Below are 12,500 nucleotides of genomic sequence, written 5' to 3' on the forward strand. Positions count from 1 at the left end.
GTTAGTTGTGCTAGATGGTTGGGTATTCCTTTCAAAGGGACTGATACAAAGAGGAAATTGCTTATAATGGTAAAGAACTGTGTCATGCAAGGTTTGGCTGAGGCTGAAGGGTTACTTGGTGAAAATATTAGTGATAGAGGTAGTGAATTAGGAAATGATGATAGGGTAGTTGCAGATGATAATGGCATTAGTGGTGGTGCAGGTTTTTCGTTATTTGATGATCCTCCTCAGACTGGAGTTATTTATGAAGGTCCGGCCAATTTGCTGCCAAAGGGAAATATAACCACAAACCCTTTCTTATCTGAAGAGAATTTAGGGCCAGCAGTTCCTACTGTTCCTATTCATTCTAATTCAAAGGAGATTCAAGAATATGACTTAATTTGTAAAAGAATAGAGTTGTTGAAATTGGAACATGCGGAGAACGAGAGGGTGAGGAGGCATGAGATAGAGATGGCCAACATTAATTTGGAAATGGTTAGGTTACAGGGGGCTCCAAACCAATTTAGTACCCCAAGAGGTAGTCACCCTGAAAGGTTTAATATTGGGGCTGCATTAAAATTGGTCCCCATTTTTGATGAAAAAAATGTTCCGGAATTCTTCAAGGCCTTTGAGAGGGTGTCTACACGATTGTCTTGGCCACCAGAGATGTGGACGGTGCTAATCCAGTGTAAATTGGTAGGCAAGGCAATCAGGGTATATAATGCCTTGGAGGAAGGGATAGCCAGGGATTATCATAAGGTAAAGGCACTAATTTTAAAAGCGTATGATTTGGTCCCTGAGGCATACAGATTAAAGTTTAGAAATTTTAATAAACATCCTTCCTTATCGTATGTAGAATTTGCCAGGTTCAAGGAGGAACAGTTTGACGACTGGTTGAAAAGTCGTCAAGTTGTCACTTTTTCTTCCTTGAGAGAACTAATGCTTTTGGAGGAGTTTAAGAAATCTTGCTCCAAAGAACTAAGAATCTATTTGGAAGAAGTAAAGGTCACTAATTTAGGTAAGGCAGCTCAAGTGGCTGACGAATTTGTCTTGACTCATAGAGCAGGTTCAGGCAATTTCGTCAGCAAAGATAAAAGTAATAATGTAGTAGAGTCGGCGAATTTTCATAAAGGAATAAGAGGTGATAACAATAAGCCTAAGAATTCAGTGGTTCAAAATAATTTCCCTGCTAGTAACAATGGAAGATTTACGGGTAAACCTGGTACTCGTGTATTTTCCAATGGAGGTAGTTCTGGAACGAGAAACAATAATGTGAAGACTTGTTTCTGGTGTAAGAAACCCGGTCATTTCCAGGCTCAATGTCAAGCCAGAACAAATTATCTTCAAAAAAATAATCCTGTGGCTTTAATGCCAAGTACATCTCCTGACGTGAAATTACCCATAATTAGTAGTGATAGTGGTAGTAATTGTACGCCTGGAGATGGAAATAATAATCCACAGGAATGACTGAAGTATGATAAATACATATGGCCTGGTAAATTAATATATAATTCTGTCATTATTGATGTTAAGTTCTTGAGAGATACAGGGTCTGCTCGTTCGTTAGTGCTGGAAAGCAGTTTGAAGGGTTTGGTGAAGTATTCAGGGAACTTTATTGTTCTGGGAGGTTTCCCGAACACAATAGTTTCGGCTCCTTTAGCAGAGGTAATGTTGTCATTCCCTGGGTATTATGGAAAGAGAGAGTTGGCCGTTGTTGAGAGTCTTCCTATAGCTGGTATTGATGGCATATTAGGAAATGATATGGTTAATAGTGATGGCCAGGAATTATTTCCAATATTGTCAATCAATAAGTGTCCAGTGGCGGTTACCACTAGAGCTGCAGCAAGAGCTGCAGACTTATTAAATAATGATGAAGAGTTAAATTTGAGTAGTTTAGAGGTAGACGTAGATGTAGGAAGACCCGGGTCAGTAGTAAGTAATGTAGTAAGTAGTGATAATATAATTCCAGATTGGGATCGAACAGCTTTTATTGAAGCCCAGAAAAGAGAGTATAATTTTAATTTGGGTGATACTTCTGACTTGACAAAGCCTCGATTCTGGGTAAAAAAGGGCCTGTTATATAGGGTGAGTCGTCCCCTGATTGCTAATGATCCCCAAATATCTCGTATTGAGCAAATAGTGGTGCCTTCTCACTTTCAGAGACAAATATTAAATATATCTCATGATGATGCATTCTCTGGTCATTTTGGTGTCTGGAAGACGTTCCGTCGGTTAGCTAAATGTTTTTGGTGGCCAGGAATGAAATCTTCAGTAAAACAATATGTGAAAGAATGTCCAGTGTGCCAAGTGGTAGGTAAACCTAATCAGACAATTGTAAAAGCACCTTTATATCCTATACCAGCTATTGGCGAGCCATTTAGTGAGCTAGTAGTTGATATAGTAGGTCCCCTGCCTAAAACTAAAACAGGTTTTGTATATTTACTGACTGTGATGGATCGGGCATCGCGATTTCCCGAAGCCATTCCCATGAAGAAAATCACATCTAAGGCTGTATTTGATCAATTGGTAATTTTCTTTTCGAGGTATGGAATCCCTCGTAAGATACAAACTGATTGTGGAACTAATTTTACTAGTAAGGAATTTCGAAGTAAGTGTGCAGGTCTGGCCATTCTGCATACTACTAGTGTTCCTTACCACCCAGAAAGTCAGGGAGTGGTGGAAAGATTCCATCAAACTCTTAAATCAATTTTAAGGAGATTTTGCTATGAGCATGGAGAGGAATGGGATAAGGGTCTTCCTTTTGCTCTCTTTGCTCTTAGAAGTCATCCAAATTCATCCACGGGCGTGGCTCCTTTTGAGTTAGTCTTTGGACATAAAATAAGGGGTCCTTTAGAAATTCTATATGAAATTTTGGAGTCCGATAAAATAAAGGAGACGAACGTGGGTGAATTTGTTGATAACCTTAAAGAAAAACTTTCTAGCGCCTGGAAGTTTGCTAGAGAAAATTTAGCTAACTCTCAGGCTGCTATGAAAAGTAATTATGACAAGAAAACTCGAGCACGGTCGTTTGAGCCTGGGGAATTAGTTTTGGTGTTGGGTACTGATTCGGATAACTTCCTTGAACCCAGGTATAAGGGGCCTTGGAAGGTGTTGAGGAAGTTATCCGATCTTAATTATGAAATAGAAGCTCCCGGGACCAAACGAAAGTGTCGAATTTTTCACATTAACCGACTGAAACCTTATGTCTCTAGTAGATCTGATACTTTGGAAACCGGGTATAAATCTGTTTCTTTGGTGGCAGAGGTGCCTCCTGATGGATCTGAGGAAATAATTAATCAAGTACCTTCGGATGCTCTATCTAAGAATGTGCAATGTTTGGATGGGCTGGATGAGCATCTGAAGCATCTTGATCTAAATCAAAGAAGGGAAATGGAAGGTTTAATTCATTCTTTTTCAGATTTGGTTAGAGACTCTCCCGGATTGACTAGTTTAATTGAACATGATGTGGTAGTAGGAGAAGCTTCACCAATTAAACAAAGCCCTTATAGACTAAATCCCACTAAAATGGATATAGTCAATAAGGAAATAGAATATATGTTAAAGCATGATTTGATACAACCTTCTGTTAGTCCTTGGAGCTCCCCTATAGTATTGGTAAAGAAATCCGATGGACAGTATCGGATGTGCGTTGACTATCGTAAGGTTAATACGCATACTAAAAATGATTCCTTTCCCCTTCCTAGAATTGACGACTGCATAGACCGCATTGGTTCCGCAAAGTATATCACAAAATTGGATTTGCTCAAGGGCTACTGGCAAGTTCCTTTGTCGGATCGAGCGAGAGAGATTTCAGCATTTGTCACCCCATTCGGCTTGTATGAATGCAAGGTCATGCCTTTTGGGATGAGGAATGCTGCTTGTACTTTTCAAAGATTAATGAACCGTGTGGTCTGTGGATTAGAAGGTACTGAGATTTACATTGATGATCTTGTTGTCCACAGTAATGATTGGAAAACTCATTTACTCAGATTACGTAATGTTTTTGAAGCTCTCCGTGCTGCGGGTTTAGTCATTAACCTCGCTAAATGCGAATTTGGTAAGGCTAAAGTTGTGTATCTGGGTCATGAGGTTGGTCTGGGTCATATAGCCCCAAAACAGGCTAACGTCGAGGCTATAACTAATTTAAAGAGACCGTGCAATGTCCGAGAAGTTCGAAAGGTGTTGGGTATGATGGGCTATTATAGAAGGTTCGTTAGGAACTTTTCTGACATTGCCCGTCCCCTGAATGATCTTTTACAAAAAAATAAGAAATTCATTTGGACTAGTGATTGTGAAGAAGCATTCATAAGAATCAAGACTATTCTCATGTCTAAACCTATTTTGGTTTCTCCGAATTTTCAAGCTCCCTTTATAATTGCTGTTGACGCTAGTGATATAGGTATTGGAGGAGTTCTCTTTCAAAGGGGTGAAGACAGGGAGGTGTACCCAATTTCCTACTACAGCAAAAAGTTGTTAACGGCAGAGCGTAAGTATTCAACTATTGAGAAAGAGGCTCTCGCCCTGATCCGTACCATATCTCATTTTAAACCATACTTAACTAATCTTTCTTTTCCAGTGGAGGTATGGACGGATCATAATCCGTTAGTGTTTATTGAACGGATGAAAGGGTCTAACCAAAGAATTTTACGCTGGGCCTTGCAACTGCAAGAGCTCAACTTGGTAATTAAGCATATCAAAGGATCTGATAATAAGATCCCAGACACCTTGTCTAGGATGTAAAGTGTTTTTTTTTTTTTCTTTTTTTTTTTTTTTTTGGTCTCCCTGCCTCTTTCGCCCTGCTCGTTCCTCTTTGTGTTCATTTAGTGAAAGCAAGTGCTAACTTTATGGTTTATTCCGACATCGTTCCGTTGTTTCGTTTATTGATGCGATATTTTTTTTTTTTGGCCTGTGTTTTTAGTTTAAGTATTAGCTGTAAGAAATATTCTGTTCTATATTAGTCTTAGTTTCTTATTAGCAGATAGATAGCTCTTTGTGCCATTTATTATGACTTTAAGTTTTAGCAAAGACTTTTGAAATTTCGGAACTTTATCATTTTCTGTGATTTAATACATTTTGCTCTTGGCTTTAGGTTTTTTTTTTCAGGTTCTGTGTTTAATTAGACTGTTTATATCTTGGTATGTTTGAGTTATATTTAATGCTGACCTTTTTGTTTCAGGATGTGTAATGCACCATTGTGTGTACTGTATTAGATAATCCTATGCATGTTTATATTAAGGTTATCTTTACTTTTGAGATTTATTTTATTTTTAGATTTAATTGATTCTTTAGGATGTATAAAAATTTTTACTCTATTTGATAAAAAATTTTTGTGTAGGGGGAGAAAGGTATTAGATTGAAGTAAATTCATTATAATTTGATTAAGTTGTTAATACTTTTCCAACCTTTTGATCTTGTTTTAGTTTTAAGTTTATTCAAGTTTTTTTTGTTTAATGAACTCTGTAAGAGAGTCATATGACTGCACAGTTTTGCTTTGTTTACCACCTTCTCCCCCGGTATTAGTGAACCACTGAAGTGCCTTTTTAACAATCGTTGTTTTCTTTCCTATGAGCTGTGTTGACTCGAGTGGAAGGCTTGATCGGATAGTGTTGATAAGTGACGGGCAGTTCGAGTTCCTCCTCACAGCCTGACGCTTTGCCACTTCCTTTGGGGAATATTTGGAGTTTTTGGAACCACGTCCTTTGATACTTTGTGTGTGGTCGCTGGTGTTTGTCACCCGCGGCATTCATCAGCCACGTCCCTTCCCTCGTTCGTCGGAGGATTTACGAACGAGTTGGCACGGCGTGCGAGATCCGTTGACGTCCCGGATTCTCGGAGGCTACCACCCTTAGTGTTCCCGTGGCATTTTGGATTGCCTTCGGACATTGCAGCGATCCAGTTGACCTGCTCATCAGCGTCAGTGAGTTCTTGGAACTCGTGGAGATATGTAGGGCGGCATACTACAGGTATGAGATATTTTTATTGTTATTTACGACGATCGTGGATCGCAGAGTACCTGTAGGTGTGCACGCCCTTGTTTGCAGTACGGTTTTCTGGACCTTGTATGGCCTGATGGGACAATCTACCGAGGTTTTTGTGATGATTCCCTATGTGTATTTTGTAAGATAATTATTTTCCTAATTCACTGTTTATTAAGTTGAGCTTAACGTTTAAGTTAGTTTGTTTGTGCTAGGTAGGATTAATATTAAGTTTCCCACTTATGTTCTCTTCCTTCCTTCTACCTATCTTAGTTTGTTAGGTTAGTTTTTCTGGCCAGTGATTTTGAAAGGTAGCTGCCTGAAATGTTGTATTTAAAATCTTCCTATTTCTTAGCCTAGGGATTAACTTAGTTGTAGGGGATCTTTTAAAGATCTTAAGGTTGGTTTTACTTTGATTAGTATATTCATTTATTTTGCTTAATATTGATACCAACCCATTACCTTTTTTTTTGTGTTTGTAAATAAATATTGTAACTTTTGTTGAGGTGTTTGTTCTTTTGTTCCCAAATTGCTGTGTTACATTTTTACTGACCGCAAATTTCTGAATAGAAAGAACCCTTGAAATTACGGCCGTAAATACGGTCGTAACAATATATATATATATATATATATATATATATATATATATATATATATATATATATATATATATATGCATACTCTCTACACACACATATATATATATACATATATATATATATATATATATATATATATATATATATATATATATATATATATATATATATATATACAGCCTGTCATCTCCTATAGTATGAGAAAGTTTTCCCTTTGACTTTAAATCTGAGAACGAATATTTATATCTAGTAGTTTGATGGCTGTGGTGGTAGCAACCCGGGGAGAACGGGCCATAGAAGTGGCTCTCGTATCCCCAAATCCTTTCTGAGAACTGAATTCATCTTATATAAAGCAAAAATGTATCAGCTGCAGCTATAACTATATTCCAAATCACTACGCTGTTGTATGTTATTTCTCTTCCTACTGTATTTTCAAAGATTTTATGGTCTATGAATAAAAGATCTAATCTAATATTGTTAGTCTTTTTAAGATATCTCATTTTGATTGCTTATTACTTATCTTGTACTTTTTCATTTTTTTTGGTTCCTTTCCTCACTAGGCTATTTTTCTCTATTGGAGTCCTCGGGTTTATAATATCTTGCTTTTCCAACTCTGGTTGTAGCTTAGCTTGTAATAATAATAATAATAATAATAATAATAATAATAATAATAATAATAATAATAGGTGAGGAATCAGCTTATAATTCAAGACTCTTCAGCCCCCCCCCCCCCCCTCCCCCGGCACTGAATGGTATCACAGACCCCAGCACTTACTCTTATAGCCCAGATTTATAAATCAAATCATTCCCTTTGAAAACTAGTCCACCAGCAAACAGTAATATGCCTCGAGAAGTCTATGCTCGTAATCCAGCATTATCAAAGTCTGGTATCAAAGTCAAAGGCGGTTTATGTACCACATAATCTCAAGTATCACTCAGCTTCTCAAATACATTGCTCACTAAACCCATCTTTGACAGCATAAGGCGAAGCTATTTGATGATGATTATTTATGAAACAGATATTAACTTAAGGCGACCATGTAGCTTTTTGGTATCACTGCTCTTGAATAGCTTCGTGGTATATAACATTTAATGAGTCATTGCCATTAAGATTATTTTTATACTGATTAACTAAGCTATGATATACTTCGTGAATAGATGTTGAAAGTTTTATCCAACGAATTTTATTTATTATGATTGAAGTTTTATGAAAAATTAAAAAGGTTACGATAGCTCGTGCAACATAGAATTAATAAGCTTTGAAATCAAATTAGACAGTTTTTAAAGGAGTGGCTAGTATTTACTATTCAAACTAATAAGTATATCTGCTTAGGATAAGGAGTATATTTTCCTAAGTACTAAACTAAAATCAATATAATTCAGCAATATCATTATAGATTTTGCAATTGTTATATCACCTGGTATATCATCTGTAGTTTCAAAAAATATTATCCTTTTTTGTTTTGTATTACAGGTAATTTAGTAAAGATAATAACAGGACACACCTGGTAAAATACTGTCTATATCAGAAACACTGACATAGTAAATTATGAACATTAATGTCCCAACTGACATATTAGGCAGATACTAATGTTACGTAATTAATCTGACTTCATATATGAAATGATTTGAAAGTGCAATGTTGGTGTATGACATAAACTTTTATATTTATTATTATTATTATTATTATTATTATTATTATTATTATTATTATTATTATTATTATTATTATTACTACTACTACTAACACTACTACTTGCTAAGCTACAACCCTAGATGGAAAATCAGGATGCTATAAGCACAGAGGCTCCAACAGGGAAAATAGCCCAGTGAGGAAAGGAAAAAAGGAAAAATAAAATATTCCAAGAAGTGTAACATCATTAATCTAAATATCTGCGATATAAACTATATAAACTTTAACAAAACAAGAAGAGGAGAAATTAGATAGAATAGTATGCCCTACCCAAGACTAGAGAACAATGGTTTGATTTTGGAGTGTCCTTCTCCTAGAAGAGCTGCTTACTATTGCTAAATAGTGATTTATCTGATGAAATAGTTCAATTGTACAGTAATTGACATTTCCGATAACATTTTATCGAACTATTTTATAATGATAAGAGTAATAAATTTTTGGACAATTTATGTTCAATTCTTTTAAAAACTATATTTATTTTCTCATCTGGTTATAAAGATATGCAATATATCACGAAAAATATATCCCCTTTTACACAGCTAGCAAAGGTTACTCATTCATCAAAACGATACCAATAAACGCCATGACCCCACTGGCATTATTACCATTCAGTCAGCTTCTTTCATTTATCATTTCCAGGGTAATATATTTCGACACGAGTCTCCCTTGTGACTCATTCCCTTAATAATTTTTGCCACACAGAAGTACAGATCATTGTTATATTTTGGAACCGACTGAATACCTTTTCAGCTTGGAATCGTTGGCTTGAGTTAGTATTTATGTTGCTAAGGTAATAAATTGGAACTTTCGTCTTCAGCTAATTTTTCCTCCAAATGCCAAGTCAGTTATGATTACCCTACACTGACATGTTACGCATTCATGCAAATAACAAAATCTTTAAAGAGAATACTATGGGTAAATTATATATATTATATCATCTATAATTTTTCAGCACCTTCATATATGTACTAGTATAAGAGGCTACCATTATCACTATAATAAATGGTGCAAATTATTATACTACCGCTAGAGAGTTATGGGGTCTTTTGACTGGCCAGACAGTACTACATTGGATCCTCCTCTCTGGTTACGGTTCATTTTCCCTTTGCCTACATACACACTGAATAGTCTGGCATATTCTTTACATATTCTCCTCTATCCTCATACACCTGACAACACAGATTACCAAACAATTCTTCATCACCCAAGGGGTTACTGCACTGTAATTGTTCAGTGCCACTTTCCTCTTGGTAAGGGTAGAAGAGACTCTTTAGGTATGGTAAGCAGCTCTTCTAGGAGAAGGACACTCCAAAATCAAACCACTGTTCTCTAGTCTTGGGTAGTGCCATAGCCTCTGTACCATGGCCTTTCACTGTCTTGGGTTAGAGTTCTCTTGCTTGAGGGTACACTCGAGCACACTCTCCTATCTTATTTCTCTTCCTCTTGTTTTGTTAAAGTTTTTATAGTTTATATAGGAGATATTTATAGTTGTTACTCTTCTTAGAATATTTTATTTTCCTTTTTTCCTTTCTGCACTGAGTTATTTTCCCTGTTGGAGCCCCTGGGCTTATAGCATACTGCTTTTCCAACTAGGGTTGTAGCTTAGTAAGTAATAATAATAATAATAATAATAATAATAATAATAGGAAAATGGTTATCTTTATTTGGTCACAATAAATATTAACTGAGAGAGAGAGAGAGAGAGAGAGAGAGAGAGAGAGAGAGAGAGATCCGGGGAGACTCTGGTTTTATGTAGAGCGATTTAGTTGAGCATTTAGTGAGTTCTTAACATCTTGTCTAACTTATTCGTGAACCCGTTTACCGTGTTACTGTTTGATACGTTCGCTGGAAGTCTATTCTAAGTATTTGCTATTTTATATGTGATGAAATTGCTGCATTGAGAGAGAGAGAGAGAGAGAGAGAGAGAGAGAGAGAGAGAGAGAGAGAGAGAGAAATTACTGTATAAATCTTTATTTCCAAACAAAACAGACGATAAATATATATGCCAATCTATCGCAGCAAATAAGTCAAATAAAAGTTTTGCTCATCATTATCAATGAGATTATCAATATATCAAGTATTCCCGCTTCACTGAGCTCAACATAATAATAACCACTGTGTGACTGATGATATATTATCATTCCTGAAAAATTACATATCTTGAATCCCTCCTAGCTACGGTTCAGTTTCTTCCAAGAATATATCATTACTGCTTTTCTAGAATTGTTCAACATTGGAGGCATAGTCGACACTCATATTGTATAATTTTCCTTTGAAATGAAGTCTTCTTCATTCCTCTGAAATAATTCAAGTATTGCATTACCGAATCTAATCAAGATATATTGAAAGCTGGATGCTTTGGCAAGTCACAGGAGAACAAAGGCTAAATATAAAAGGAAAAAAGAAATATCAGAGGCTAATAAGAAGTCCCAGAGCTTCATGGCAGAGACTCTGATTAATCAGAATTGTAATCTTTGATGTGTTATCATTAGGTTTTTCTGATACGGACCTTTGGATAATGAAGAGTCGGGATTTGAACTAATTAGGTCACTGAGGTGAAAACTCTTGTGTTCGTCTGAATTGCAAAATATTATTTGCATGACAAAGATGATGATCAATGCTATTTGGGTGTTTCTTTCGTCTTGCACAAGCAAAGTTATGTAAGGAGAGAGAGAGAGAGAGAGAGAGAGAGAGAGAGAGAGAGAAGAGAGAGAGAGAGAGAGAGAGAGAGAGAGAGAGAAAGAGAGAGGTAAATAATAAATAAACTGCGTTGAGTGTAGGAAGAAAAATATTATGAAACAATAAAAAGTGGAAGGTCCAATATAAAAGTAATCTTTAGATATCTCAAGAGAGAGAGAGAGAGAGAGAGAGAGAGAGAGAGAGAGAGAGAGAGAGAGAGAGAGAGAGAGGGGCAAATAATAAATAAACTGCGTAGAGGGTAGGGAGAAAAATATTAAGCAACAATAAAGAGTGAAAGGTCCAATAAAAATTAATCTTTAGATATCTCAAGGATGAGAGAGAGAGAGAGAGAGAGAGAGAGAGAGAGAGAGAGAGAGAGATAGAGAGAGAGAGAGAGACTTCCTATTTTTTTTTCTATTATTGCTAGTATACACACGTATAAATCATCATCATCATCAATCATCATCTTTTACGTCTATTAACGCAAAGGGCCTCGGTTAGATTTCACCAGTTATGTCTGTCTTGAGATTTCAAATAAATTCTTCTCCATTAATCATCTCCCACTTCACAATTCATAGTCCTCTGCCATGTAGGCCTGGGACTTCCATCTCTTCTATGTAGTTTATATAGTTTATATAATAAAAGATATGATTTATTATTGTTACTGTTCTTGAAATATTTTATTTTGTTTTTTTTATTACTTTTCTTCGTAGTTTATTTATTTCCTTAATTCCTTTCCTCACTGGGCTATTTTTCCCCTGTTGAAGCCCTTGGGCTTATAGCATCTTGCTTTTTAAAGTAGGGTTGTAGCTTAGCTTGTAATAATAAAAATAATAATAATAATAATAATAATAATAATAATAATAATAATAATAATAATAATAATAATAATGCCTTGTGGAGGCCAGTTAAAAGTTTGGTGAACTAATCGCTCTTGAATATAAGGCAAACCTTTGCACATAAAGATGCAATGGAACATCACCTTCTTAAGGAAATGTAAAGACAAATGTGTATATTCTCCTTTAGAAGAAAAAAAATCATCGTTTCCATGAATATCAGACAATTTTCTCTCTGCAAAGACAAACGAGAAACAGGACAGTAATTGGAGGAGAAATAATAGCGAGTCAGGTGGATGATATTATCCCACATTAATCATGTTTATTGTGATGTTAAGTATACTATACTCATTTTCTTTTTCTTTTTTATTTTTTTTAATGAGGCGCATTTGCACTGACTCGCAGCGGTGCCTATTTAGCTCGGAAAAGTTTCCTGCTATCTAATTGGTTAGACTTTTCTTGTCCAACCAATCTGCGAGCAGGAAACTTTTCCGAGCTAAAAGGGCACCCCTGCGATTTGGTGCAAATCTGCCTCACTAAAAAGAATTGACTATAATAGTACTCTAACTGCTGTTACAAATAGTTGAGTAGGTTGAAGAAACGTGCAACTGAATACATGTTTGAGAGCGGTATTATTTTTTATTCTTGAGGCGATCCAAGATGTACTTATTACTAGCCAAATTACAACCCTAGTTGGAAAAGCGAGATGCTATAAGGCCATGGGCTCCTAAAGGGAAAA

Source organism: Palaemon carinicauda, chromosome 6 (assembly GCF_036898095.1).
Source record: "Palaemon carinicauda isolate YSFRI2023 chromosome 6, ASM3689809v2, whole genome shotgun sequence".
In the NCBI taxonomy this organism is placed as follows: Eukaryota; Metazoa; Arthropoda; class Malacostraca; order Decapoda; family Palaemonidae; genus Palaemon; species Palaemon carinicauda.